The 14,240-nt window shown below is 34.3% G+C and overlaps 1 pseudogene across 1 annotated transcript; it reads right to left on the bottom strand.

Annotated features, from left to right (window-relative positions):
- Nucleotides 1–1,239: 1,239 nt before the first annotated feature.
- Nucleotides 1,240–5,350, bottom strand: LOC112279552 (uncharacterized; annotated as a pseudogene). The gene is made up of 2 exons (XR_016502059.1): nucleotides 3,684–5,350; nucleotides 1,240–3,355 (listed from the first exon to the last, which is right to left on the bottom strand). The product of XR_016502059.1 is annotated as an uncharacterized LOC112279552 (transcript).
- Nucleotides 5,351–14,240: the final 8,890 nt, after the last annotated feature.

Here is a 14,240-nt window from a genome sequence, read left to right as displayed (position 1 = left end):
GACCAAGCTTATTATCTAGATCAAATAGTAATCCTTGAATCTAAAATATCATATTCTTACTTCAATGAATCTCTATGTAGATGTGATGTATAGAAGATATTCTAATACACATCCTTTTGTGAAAAATTGGATGAAAGATACTTGATATAATGTAAAGCTAATAAACAAAAATAACCATCCACATTCACTTAATCTCTAAAACTATTCATAAACAAACAAGTCGATATTTTGGAATATTGATGCAACAAACAATAATAGCAAGAGTCTTACAACTCGGTCAATAATATTGTTGTGAGTTATTGTATAGTGCGATAGAAGAGACAAAAGCGTGAGTATAGAGATCATAATACATGGATGTAGAACTGCCACTTTCATTCTTTATATATGAATACTGCCTTTCCAAATATCTCAATGTTTGAGAGGGGCTTAAAAAAAGGTGTCTAGATTCTTTGTTAGCTAATATATATTAAAGAAAAACAAATAATCTAAGCAATGACTTCTTAGATTTATTTTATGAATGATTGAAATTTTTTATTGTCTCATGATCAATCTTCGTTCTAATATAATAAAAATAAAAATATATCTTAAATGTTGGCAATTTTTTCATAATAAGATCTTTAAATTTTAAAAATTTAAAATTTTTATTATATATATATATATATATATATATATATATATATTTAAATTCAACAAACATTTATAACACATTCTATTGAAATCATTTTATTCAGTTTGAAAAATTATTAATTTTATTTAGGAAAACTTTTACTATAAATTTATTCTAAATATTTTTAGTATAAATAAGAGTTTTATTGTGTATATGTAGGGATGCATGGCAGAGGGGGGTATCCACATAGTAATAATGGGGTGTCTGCCTTGTAATTCCCATATTTAATTGGGTATTTTTATAAGTAATTTTGTATACACATTGTTATCAAACTTGAAGCATAATAGTCTTTTGTTACATCATGACATTGTCCTTATTATGGCACAAAATACAGCATACTGCAACATTTTGCAATAATTTAAACATGAAATTAACTACGTTGGTTTGCAGCAAGACATCAAACAAATATTGTGACATCAATTGAAGCATATTGTGACGTCAATTTACGTCAATTAATTTACCAAAAGTAAAATTATACATACATACATGCCAATAAATAAGTAAATACATAAATTATCACACAAACTATATGATGGAATTGATTCAAATGGTACACACAGAGGATGTCAAGGTTACTGATTTAAGAAGAAAAGCGTATTATTCCGGTTATTTTGAGTGTTTGCGAAGAACTGTTTCACAGCAAAAGAATCTGCATGTTGTGTGTAGTTTTTGACGCAACATGCACACTATCAGCTCCATGTGGGCAACAGAAGGCTATGGCAAGCATGACACACAACGGCAACTCAGAGTACGAGCATGACAGGGGAAACACAACGTGGATCCATCTTGTTACACAGTCACACTTGTCCCGGTTGTGCACAATACTCACAACAGACGTGGAAGACTGAGCAATGAAGCTGCATGATCGACTGATTGTACAGAGACAGATCTACTACGTTTTTCCTGATTTTACTTCACTTAACTGGAGCTCTTCGATCCACCCCATCATCGGGATCATTCCAGAGGTTGACTCGGAAGGGGAAGGAGAAACATCAACTACGACTTCTTCCCATGTCGTGTGAATCATTCGCATCTAGAAATGGAAGACGTAGTCGGTAAAACAACCGCGGTTAAGCAACACAGTGCCGGCACCGACTTGGATCAGACTGATGGACACAGGCTTGTGCCTAAGATGTGGCCCGACTCCCCGAACGACCCCTCACGAATACTTTGCACCACGAGGAAAAGGTTGAGGCAGCCGATTACTGCTGCAACGAACCATGCGAAGATTCTCGCAATCCTGCAGTTGACGAAGCGGCCCATCTTGGGACGGGAGTTAGTGAAATGTACCAGCGGTACCACGGCGAAGATCAGAGTGAAGGACAGAATGACCTGACTGAGGACCAGCAAACGCCCCGCACCGCTGTTTCCGCCAATAGCCGCGACGATCGCAGCTGGAATGATCGCAATCGATCGGGTGACGAGTCGTCGCTGCCATGGTTTGATTCTGCTCTTGAGGAACCCCTCCATCACGATCTGGCCAGCTGGTTTGCCGATGATGGTCGAGTTCTGGCCACTCGCGAGTAGGCCGACTCCGAACAGGATTCTTGCAGCGTTGTTGCCCAAAGCAGGTGCGAGGAGCATGTACGCGTCACTGAGGTTAGCGAGCTCGCGATTGACGTGAGGACCGTAATGAAAGGCCGCAGCAGCGAGGATTAGAATGGATGCGTTCACGAAGAAGGCAAGCATCAAAGAAAGGGTCGAGTCCCATCTGCCGTACTTCACTGCCATTTTCCTTCCTTCCTTGGTGCGAGGGTAGGCGCGCGTCTGGATGATGCTTGAATGGAGATACAAGCTGTGGGGCATGCAAGTAGCGCCGATGATGCCGATAGCGTTGTAAAGGATGTCTGGGTTGGTGATGATTTCAGGTTTGGGATACAACCCTTGGGCAACTTTGATCCACTCCGGTTTCACAGCGATGAGCTCATAGACAAAAACTCCCACAATGAGTATGCACAGGAGGAAGACGATTACTTCCAAGCTTCGGAAACTTCTGGTTCCGAACGCGAGGATGAACATCGTATCCACAGCGGTGATCAACACGCCAGCCCACAAGGGGAGGCCGAACAAGAGGTTCATGGCGACGGCGGAATCGATAACCTCCGCCAGGTCTGCCGCGGCGATAGCGATTTCCGTCATAACCCACAGGAACCACACCACGTAGTTGCGATATGCGTCGCGACATGCTTGTGCCAAGTCACGGTCCGCCACAATACCGAGCTTCAGGGGCATGGATTGGAGGAAAATGGCAGTAAAATTCGAAACAAGATGACTGAGAGTAGCGTGTAACCAAATGCAGCACCTCCGCTGAGATCTGTGGCCCAGTTTCCTGGACCCATGTATGCAACACTGATCATGAATCCAAGGCCCGCAAAGGCGAACACCTTCTTATACCATGCTCCCTCGGGCACCTTAATGGATGACTTCACCTCTTGCAACGACGCCACCTCGTTGTGCCGACGCCATCCTGAGAGGAGCGCCACTCTTTCAGGGAGACTGCCATCGGCGGTCTCTGCGCGTTGGAGTTTCGAGTCGCCGTCAGTGTCAATTGGCGCTAAGACCACCACATGACCAGGCTCTGGCCGCCAACTCTCACTGCTGAAGGTTTCTGTTGCGGGGGTCACCACTACCACCTCGCCTGGAGGTGAACTACCAGATGTCGCATTCCCATACTTCGTCATCACACCTCTACACACACAATGCACAACAAGTCATGGCAATGGTCCATGCACAATGTCGGAAATCACAAAAATTAGCAACTCGACTTTGCCATCCGGAATCTCAATCCACAGATATCAAGGCCCTGCAGGTTCTGAGAGGTACTCTGTGAGCATTATTACAACAAATGAGACAAGCCACGATTGCTTTTCTACCGTACGTGAAGAAACTATCTGAAATTCCACTTGATACACATCAGTGCCTTCACAGCATTCACGACCAGTGTAGTTTCAAACGATCGATAGTGATATCAAAAAGCGAGCACGACTGCAAGCTTCACCAAGATACTGACCCTTACCATAGCACCGTCCTTCCTTCGGAATTTAAAACGAAAGGTGCGCTGTAGGTCTTGAAGGAGATAAAAGTACAAGATGCTACGGCTTTCCAACCCTCACCGTGAGGATTTCAAAAAGAAAATATAACTTATATCACTCAGCTCTCGTTAAGCTGAGGTTACGACCCGTTGCACTGTAGAGAAAAGAAGCAGGGCATTCAACCCTGCAAACCTTACTCGACATACTCTCCAAAGCTTCCACTCCTAAGACTTTGTTCGTATAGGGTGATATATAACGAGTATCAACGCAAACCGTTACGATGGCGAACTTCAGTCGGAGGCTACGTGTATCCATTACCAGACTGGCTGGCACAGGTGTAGGAATGCAATGCACATACCTCTATCTGTATCCTGGCGTATACCAGCTGCTTAGCTCTAGAAATCACAGGGAACGCTCCGTGAGAACGATCAAAGACACCCTCACAGAGTCATGAATGTAACACGCCCCCGCTGTGCTGAACATGCTCGATGGGTTCCCTCGCTGAAGGACCCTGCACACGGAGCTGAGAGCGTCTTTACAGGACATCAAACAGCAAATGAGGAATGCCTGCCCAGAGATCTCTCAACAAGATCTCACCAACAAGGCTCCTGCAGCTCACGAACTGAATGCGAGGAATCGAGTTGATGGGCGAGAATTTGCAGAGGAGCATGGTCGACTGAGATGCGAAAGGATGTCATCATTTATGAGCGGCTGCGAGATGCTCAGAGCAGCAGCGTCGCCACCACTTTTCGCTAACCCCGGTCCTGTCACAAGCCGGTTTTTGGGTTCCGCTACACATTTCTCAGAAAAAACAACAAAGCGCACAGTGCCACATCAATTGCTTCCCTGCTGCCACAGACGATCTGACCGCAGCATATTCTCTACGTAATTTCGTTCAGTCTCCGCTAATCCGGTCATCTACATCGCATCCCTTCCCGTCTCTGTCGATCTCTGTCCACCACAATTGTATGGCGGAACACCATCGCAGGGCTCTCAAACGAATTGGAGCTTTCCAGTTAAACAATTCCAGACGTAAAAATTACCTTAACCCATCACCCGAAAAGAAAAGCTGTCCTCCACCACCAGCCTTCGAAACGCCCACCAGATGCGGGTCAAACCATTCATCGATTGCACAACTGACATAATAAGAAAGTTTTGGAAAACGAAAAAAATGGTAGAGTCGCTTTGGAGCCTCATCTCCTTCCCAATCGCAACGCACACTGAGGCGCACGATGGGGCAGGAGGGAGGGTTGGGGTTGGCAGATGGATAGCGTTGCTACCCTTTGATCCCTGCAAGCACCTGTCTCATTACAAGAATAGGTGAATTCTCAACTGTGCTTTGAATGTGCGTGAGGTAGCCAGAGCATGGGCAGGAAAATTTGATCCTGGATCCACAACACAGACTTGGCCTCACTAATCCTCTACACGCAGCTCGCTCATACTTACCCCCGAAATAAAAATAAAAACGACCCGTGAAAAAACGGTCTCGAAATCTTTTCTGCCGCTTAATACGACCAGATCCCACATGCAAGCGATGCTCATTCCATCGCATTTACTGCAGGTACGGAGACCAAAACCGGATAACTCCGGGAACAGGTTCGTCACAGCTGAATCCCGGTCCAACCTTTCGACGAAGGGATGGACTGAGCCATGAGCGCAATCTGGTTGGGATAATGACGACGACACCAGCAGCAGGGGTTATATACCTAACCCGAGCACTTGCGATGCTGCTTCAGTAGCATCTTCGGAGCTCCAGAGCCTCGGGAGACTCAACAACACCAGCGAGCAGCGCTTGCTATTGGAGCCGTGGGAATATCTTTCTTTGAGGACCTTTTTGGTCGAAGTTTTCTGCCGCCCAGGAATAGAAACCAACTCCGGATGGAACCAGGCATGAATGAGTGGTGTCTGTGCACTGGATATGGTTGCTAATATGGGTTAGCTCTCGCCGAATGTAAACAAATCATGAAGCGGGTGAGAACTCGGTGTCTGTGTGTATGGGCGTCATCACAGTTCGCATCCATGAAAGCATATCTCCCATGTTTGTTTCCTTAATAAATTTCGAGTTTTTTTTTTTTTTTTTTTTTTTTTTTTTTCTGTTTTCAAACAACTGGGTTTGCGAAATGGATATAGATCACTTTGGCTTATGAGATGATACCAATCTATGAAGGTCCTGAGCGGGTCCTGTCAGAAAGGTCCCGGTACAGACAGGTTTTGGGGGGACTGGCATTGGATATGGTGACGTCTGCCATCAGTATCACCATCTCTACAATTAGCTGCACGATTTGCTCTCCCTATTCTCAGCTTCCGAAGGATTCAATTGTCCCCACACTATATTGCAGCCTTTGTATCTTGATTGTTTTTTCATTCTTCTTTTCTTTTCGGAGGTGTGTACCTATTTTTTAAAAATTTAAAATGAGTTACTTGTTCAGAGAGTGTACTATACAAGAGGATTATTGTTCTAAGTTTGGGTGAGTAAGTAAGTCTTAAATAGGCTGGTTGGCATTCCATTGAACTTGAGGCCGTGATTAAGGCAGGACAGCTTGTTCAGTGCCCTATTTGCTGTCAAGTTTGCAAATTAATTGAGCTCCTTTTTAAGATCTTCTTTTATTTATCTCATTTTCCACATCTAACTATGTTTAGGCACATTCTAAGAAGATACACCACATTGTGTAGATCTTGTCAATAGATTATTTTTCTATTTGAACAATGTTTTTGTTTCATTGAATTTAAATTGTGTATGAGGATGTCCTAACAATAAGTTGTCATATGTTTTTGTTGTGGTTGATGAAGGTGTTTAGGCCATTATAAAAAGGCATTAGACGAAAAAAAATAGATGGATAAAATTTTAATAAAAAATTAAAAAGTCAATGAGAAATCATTATCTTAAATTATGTGAAATAAAATTATGTGAAATAATTTTTTTTTCATCTCTTTATTTTGATTTTTTATTTGGTTCTTCTATAATCATTGGATTTTTACTAAAGTATCAAAGACACTCTTTTTTCACTCAAAAGAATTAGAAAGTCATTTAAAGATGATATGCTATTAAACTAGAATGGCTATTAACAAAGACAAGAAGACTAGAAAGTCTTGAAACGAGACTAAAGACTAGAAAGGCATTGACAAGAGTGAAGAGGGCTTTACTCTTACCTCCATATATACTCTTAGATAGGAGCTATGTAGTGATGTTCTATACGACCTTCAAAATGAGTTGACTTTGCAAGACACATATCTTAACTTGCAAAGCAAGTTTTTTATATATATGCTATATGATGAGCTTGTTCCACAAGCTACCAATACATGATTAACTTGTTGACCAAGTTTCTAACCTACTAATCAATTACAAACACATATAAAGTCAAAGAAACATCTATGAAGTTTTTAGGAAGTTTTTCTAGAAAATATTATGAAAAAAATCTACTTTTATGTATTTCTACTTAATCATATAGATAAATCTTAGAGTAAATATATATATATTTGTGACATTATCTCCCTTCTAAGAATGAGTTCGATAAGGAGCTGTCATCATATTTTGAGGAAATTTAAGATGTGGCGAATTGTGTTTGCCACATATTTGAACTTTGTTTTCTTTAAAGGTAGTTGATAGGTCCTCTCAACTATTAATAATGTTTTATATTAAGGCAAGAAGACTACCTTATTATTTGGTCATTGTTGACGACTTTGTAACTTCTTTCAAATAAAATATTTGGAATTCTGTTAAGAATTATTTCTACCTCTAATAAAATCACCAAACATTGAGAGTCTCTTCCAAGGTCATGATACCAAACACTTTGTATTTCACCATCTATTCGAGGTAGGATATGTTGTTCTTGAGGATCTTTATTTTGATTACATCATCTTGAAGGTTATGACAATCTCAATGTCTTGTCTAATAAGTCAATAAATAAAAGCTTTTAAATTGAATCTGAAAGTTTTTAATTTTTCATCTCTTTAATATCACAAATACATAGAAGCTGCAAACAAGAGTAGAAAGTAGAATGCTATCTTCCTTGGATCTTATTTCTTTTATAATGAAGATTTTCTATTTTTTATCTTAATTTTGATGGATGTCAATGATAAAAAGCATCAACTCTCTTTATTTTATTTGTAAGATTCTTTGTTGGCTCTTATGTGCATTCACTAATAATATATCCATGCCAATGAATAAGATATTCTAATCTATTTTAGTATTGCATTGAATCTAAGACTTCTTCTACTTCAAACTCTTGATTATTATCTACTTCTATAAAAAGAAGTGGCATTTGTCTTCTTCCCACAATATTTACTATCTTATATAGTTCAAGAAGATATATGTAAAATATGGTGTCGGGATAGAAAGAATTTGCCTTAAAAAAGCGCTAAGCTTCCAGTTGTTACTAATTGCTCAACTAAGTCTCAAGATAAAAAAAAAATACTAAGTTTATGTATAAAATTATCCTTATAAGGGCAATTACATCAATATATAAGTACTAAATACCAAAGATCATTCAAAAATATAATAAAAATATTACAAAACCTTGTATATCTTTAAGATGATTTTTTTCCAAACTTCAATAGCTCATATCTCATGATTAGACCATCCAAAAAATAAAATAAAATTTTATATAAAGTATTGATGTATTTTTAATAACTACTACAATAAATTTCATTGCAAATTCTATACGGATCTTAAGTTATTACCAAAATTCTAATAGTAGCTTCAAATCCTTGCTTATATATACACATGTGTAATTTTCTTCATATCTCACAAATTAAATATTCAAATATCATAAAATTTTGATTTATAGCTTTTTAATTTAATAAATCACTTTTTTAGAAATTTTGAGCTAAAAATTCATTAAAAACTCAAGATGTGGCTCCAACCATTACTATCAATAAAACCACTTATTTACTATCTTTGAATTACATGTATTATCTTCAATGCTCTATAACTCCTTCATACAAACTCTAAATATAAAATTTTTATTACAAAATATGTAGATCTTAAAATCATCCTTGCAGTTGTACTTTTCAGTTTCCAAAATCTATCATAAAACTCCTTGTATTATCAAAAGAGTAATATTATATCTTAAAAAGATATCATAACTTCAAACAACTATAACTTCATCACACTAATTTTAAATCCTCTAAAATTTGAATATAAATTGTAGTCCAAATTTTAAATCTTATAATCCTTACTTTTGATTTACAAATGCTCCTTTTGAATTTGCCAAAATCCTTGTTATGGTCATAGACAACCTACTAAATGCCTATTGGATATGGCCTTTGACAAATAAGGATGAAGATCTTTATATTTTGCCTTCATCCATCCATACCTTGCTTTCATGCTTCCATATAAGTTTCTTAGAAGTTTAGATCTTTATCTTTGAGCTCCAATCTCCTCGTTAAATTTTATACTAAATATCTAAATCCTAGATTATTTAAACACTATAATCAACATAGGTAAATCTCAAAATAATTTTTCTTACATCAAATTTCTTTAAATTAACCTATTAATTATTCTAATGGACATCAATAATTATAAATATAATACATATTTTAGTTAATTTTATACATATTATAAACAATTATAATATGATAATATGGTGGATTTTTATAGATTTTAATAAATATAATTGATAAGTAATAAAATTGACTTGTTCACAAATAAAAAAAGATCTAAGCTTATAATAGTCCAACTTATCACAAAGGTGAGTAGTCTTGATATTATAACAAAGTAATTATACTTTATCACCTACATTGAATTGTAGATGTTCTTTGCAATATACAACTACATTGATCTTTTGTCGTTCTTGAGCTCCCTTTAATTGCACCTTCACTTTTGCATGTAATCCTGATAAAAAATTTGCCAAAACTTTTGTTGTACAACTATTAACTTTTAAAAAGTAAAAAATATGAAGTTGTAGATGATAACCATAATTGAAAAAAAAAAGGTGTTTTTTGAATAGAAGAATATATTAAATTATTATATACAAATTTTTTCAATGGCAAAAGAATTATCCAATCATCTTGATGATAATTGATAGCAGACCTCAAATATTACTCCAAAACTTGATTCATCCATTCTATTTGTCCATCAATTTGAGAATGAAAAGCTGAAGAGAGCTTTATATCCACTTTTAGAATCTTAAAAAGGGTTCTCTAAAATCTTGATATAAATTGAATCTTTCTATATGATATAATATCCTTCAATAATCTATGATAGCAATAGATGTTGTTAAAAAAAAGCTTAGTTGTTGCTTTATCTATGATAGATTTTACATATGGTAAAAAATATGTCATCTTGATAAAATAATCTACTATCGCAAATATAGAATCATACCAACCTAAGATTAAAAAATTTGTGATAAAATCTATGGAAATAAAAGACTATAATTATTCTAGAATATGTAATAGCTGAAGAAGTTCATAAGTTCAATGGTAAGGAGTTTTGGATCTTGAAAAAATATCACATGATTATACAAAGTCTTTAACTACCTTCCATATTTGAGGCCACTAAATACCAACTAATCTCTTGATATTAGCTCTAAACTCTTCTTGTATTCAAAATGTCTGGCTACTGAAAAATCATGACAAGCTTGAAGAACACGTAATTGTGCCTTGCCTTCTAGGATATATAATTGTCTCTCAAAATAAAATAGATTTTTCTTGAATTTGAACTAAGAAGTATCATAAGATTTAAAAAAATTATTCTTAATATCATAGACAAGACAATTAAAAGACATACTTAATTGAATTTATTTGACAAAGGTTAAATCAATAGTCAATGTTGATTTTATTACTTGAAGGTGAAAATACTTCAAATTCAAGAGAATCATTGTTTATTGATAAAAAGATGCATCTCTTTTTTTTCATACAAGATAAGAATATCTAAAAAAGGTATTTAATAAACCTTGTTGTTTTTTGGATTGATAAGTAATTTAGAAATCAAATCTCAATGAAAATATGCTCCAACAAACTTCGCAATGATTCAAAATACGTATCACTATAAAACACTTGAAGTTCTTGTGATTTGTATATAAAGAGTTTGGACTTAAGGCACTTTCTACATAATGACACCATTCTTGAAATGAATCTATAATTGCAAGCAGTTCTTTGTTATGGATTGTATAATTAATCTTGACTATTGAATTTTTTTTGGAATAAAAAACTACTAGATGGAATTTGTTATCTACTTCTATTTGTGATAATATTATATTCAAGAAAAATTTTGATACATTTTTTTTTAAAGAAAAATACCTTCAAAAAGTCAATACAATATAAGATTGGTGCAAAAATAAATTTCTTTTTTTAAAGCATCAAACAATGCTTTGGCTTCTTTATTCCAATCAAGTTTGGCTTTATAAGTCAAACATGTAAGTAAAGCTGTAACTTGAAAAAAATTCTTGATGAAGATTTGATAGTAATTGGCAAAGTCCAAAAAATATTATACATTTCTTATTGTTCTTGGAATCTTTCAATCCATGATAGTTTGAACCTTCTTTAGATCCATCATTAATCTTTTGTTGGAAATAATGTATCCTAAGAATTCAACTTGAGTAGTATAGAATATACACTTTTCTAACTTGGCATATAATCTAATATCTCTAAGTTTTTCATAGTATTAATACATGACAAACATAAACTTCATGCTCTTCTGTGTTTTTAGAATAAATTAAGATGTTTTTCAAATAATAGATAATAAAATCATCAAGAAATTCACAAAAGACATCATTCATTAAATGTTGAAAAGTAGTTGCTTCATTTATAAGTCCAAAAGGCATGACATCATATTCAAAATTTCCATACTTGATTAAAAATATAATTTTTTATTTATTTATTTTTTTAATGTATATTAGATTATATACTCTGTATAGATCTATTTTTTTATAGATCTTTATTTGATTGAATTGCTGAAGAAGACTTGAAATCAAAGATAGAGAATACATATTCTTAATGGGAATCTTATTAAATCTTTGATAGTCCATACATATCTACAAAGATCCATCTTTTTTCTTCACAAATAAGATAGGAGCTCTAGTTGAAGATTTAGAATGTTGTATGAAATTCTTAACAAATTGTCATCAATATATTCCTTTAGTACAACCAATTTTTTTGTGATAGTCTATAGATTGATCCAAATGGTTGTTGAGCTTCTTGGTGAAGATCAATAGAACAATCATAAGGACAATATTTTAGAAGAATATCTACATTCTTATTTTTAAAAATATCTTAGAAATCTTGATATTAATTAAGAATATTACTTGACGTCTTCTCACCATAAAAAATGGACGTGGCATATATAGCAAAAGATAGTCTTTTTTTTGTGGCATGCATGAAAGCTCTTACACTAACCAGTAAGAGTTTGGATATAATAGACTTATATATTTCTATTTGACTAATGGAATTTTGGATTAAACTACCAAAAAAATTAAGGTTATAAAAAATCCAATCTATTTAAGAATTATGCTTTTCTAACTAAGATAATCTTAAAATAATCAGATTGGATGGAGATCTTATTACATTAAATATTACTATACTATTATGATCTTTAATTACTACATCTAAAGGCACAATTTCATGTATAACATCTCTAGAAGATAATAAATGACCATCTATGACTTTTGCATGTATAAGTTTAGTTTTTTTGACTAAAAATATCTCTTATTTTTTAACAAAAACTTTGCCTATAAAACAAGTTGAGACTCCTAAATCTAACAAAGCTAAGACTTTGTGATTTTTTGGTTCTAAATAAACTTCTATTATAAAATAAGATGAGGGGTCTAAGGAGAGAATAGGACCTTTATTAGGAATTATGCAAGATTTCAATCCTACAATCTCTATTGTAGCTAGAAAAACTCATTTTTTTAATACATTGTCTTCTTTGGCAACCATATTTCTCATTTTGTGGTTGCGTTGTTTCTTTAAATAGTGTTGAGCAATGTGTTTAGTTTTTCTATAATATAGGCTTATGCCTTCTTGACATTGTTAAGTCTTTCTATACTCCATGAGGAGTTTAAAACATATCGTATCAATTTGCATTGATTTTGGCCTTAATGAATAGGTTTCTGAAAACTTAAAAGCTGCCATTATTATTTGACTTATTTCTCTTCAACCAAGTCTTTATTCTTAACTTCTTTTAAATAATTGATAATCACATACTAAGGCTTGAGCAATAAATTATTTCAAAGTTTCTATTTTTAGTATTATCAATAATAAATCTTTGATATTATCCTACAACTCATATCAAAATTGATTGTTAAGGGCTTTGTCATTCCAGTCCATGTCATAAGCAAGGTTTTGGAATTCAATAACATATATAGTGGCTTATTGTAATACTTGCCATAAAAATAAGAGCTTAATTTGTACAACTCTTTATTGATCACTTTATCCAAATGTGGTTGTAAATACTTCTAGGAATGAATTCAAATTATAAAAGAATCGTGAATCCTTCTATATTAAAGATACAAATCAAGAGAGAATATTTTTTGATAGAAGTACGCTTATGAATTCAACTTAAGTAAATCCATTAAAATATTAGAAAAGATGCAACCTTAAATAGAACTTGACTTGTTGCAAAAATCCTTGAAATTTTGATCTTATTCCTTCAAATTTTTTAGGCATATTAATCCTTGTCTCTATTATACTTATAGAAGCAAAATTTCTTAGATTTGGTTGTGAAATTAATATGCTTGCTTCCTTTAATTGTACAACTTCTTGATGCAAATACTAAACTTCCTCTATAGGCATATGAATAATACCTTCATGATTCTCAATAAAAATACATGAGATTTCTACTCTTAGTATATTGACAAGCTCATGAAGATCTACAATATTTACAAATCTATTCTCACTTGTGCTAAGAGTAGCATCTATAATCATTCCTTCCATAGACAACTCAAAAAAAATTTAAGAATTAAATTAAAAGAATGTAATCCACAACCTTTAATATCAAATAATTTTTTTTATAAAGAGAGATAATCCACTCTCTTTTAGAAAAAGATTAGTGTTAAAAAATAAGATTTTTTACTTAAAGGTGGGTAGTCCATAACTTTCAAAATACAATAATAGAAGTAGGATAATCCACTTACTTTTAAAACAAGACAAAAACAGTAACTTGGCACTCTTGTCAAACTGTCAAGGACATGAATTTCAAAAAAAGAAATCCTCAATACACTCTTGTGTCATTGAAAAGAACTAAAAGTCACTCAAAGATGATATAATATTGAACTAAAATGGCTATTGCCAAAAACAAGAAGATTAGAAAGTCTTGAAATAAGACTTAGGGCTAAAAAGGCATTAACAAGAGTAAAAAAGGCTTTATTCTTGCCTCCATATATATTCTTAATTAGAAGCTATATGGTAATGTCCTATAGGACCTCCAAAAGGTGTTGACTTTGCAAGACATGTATCTTAACTTACAAGAAAAGTTTTCTATATGTATGTCACATAATTAACTTGTTCTGCAAGCTACCAATGCGTGGTTAATTTGTTGACCAAGTTTCTAACCTTCCAATCAACTACAAACATATGTAAAGTCAATGCAATGTCTATGAAGCTTC

This window comes from Physcomitrium patens, chromosome 3, assembly GCF_059467195.1.
Source record: "Physcomitrium patens ecotype Gransden chromosome 3, ASM5946719v1, whole genome shotgun sequence".
NCBI classification, from domain to species: Eukaryota; Viridiplantae; Streptophyta; class Bryopsida; order Funariales; family Funariaceae; genus Physcomitrium; species Physcomitrium patens.
The sequence above is the reverse complement of the archived record's forward strand: the minus strand, read 5'-3'. Positions and strand labels throughout refer to the sequence as shown.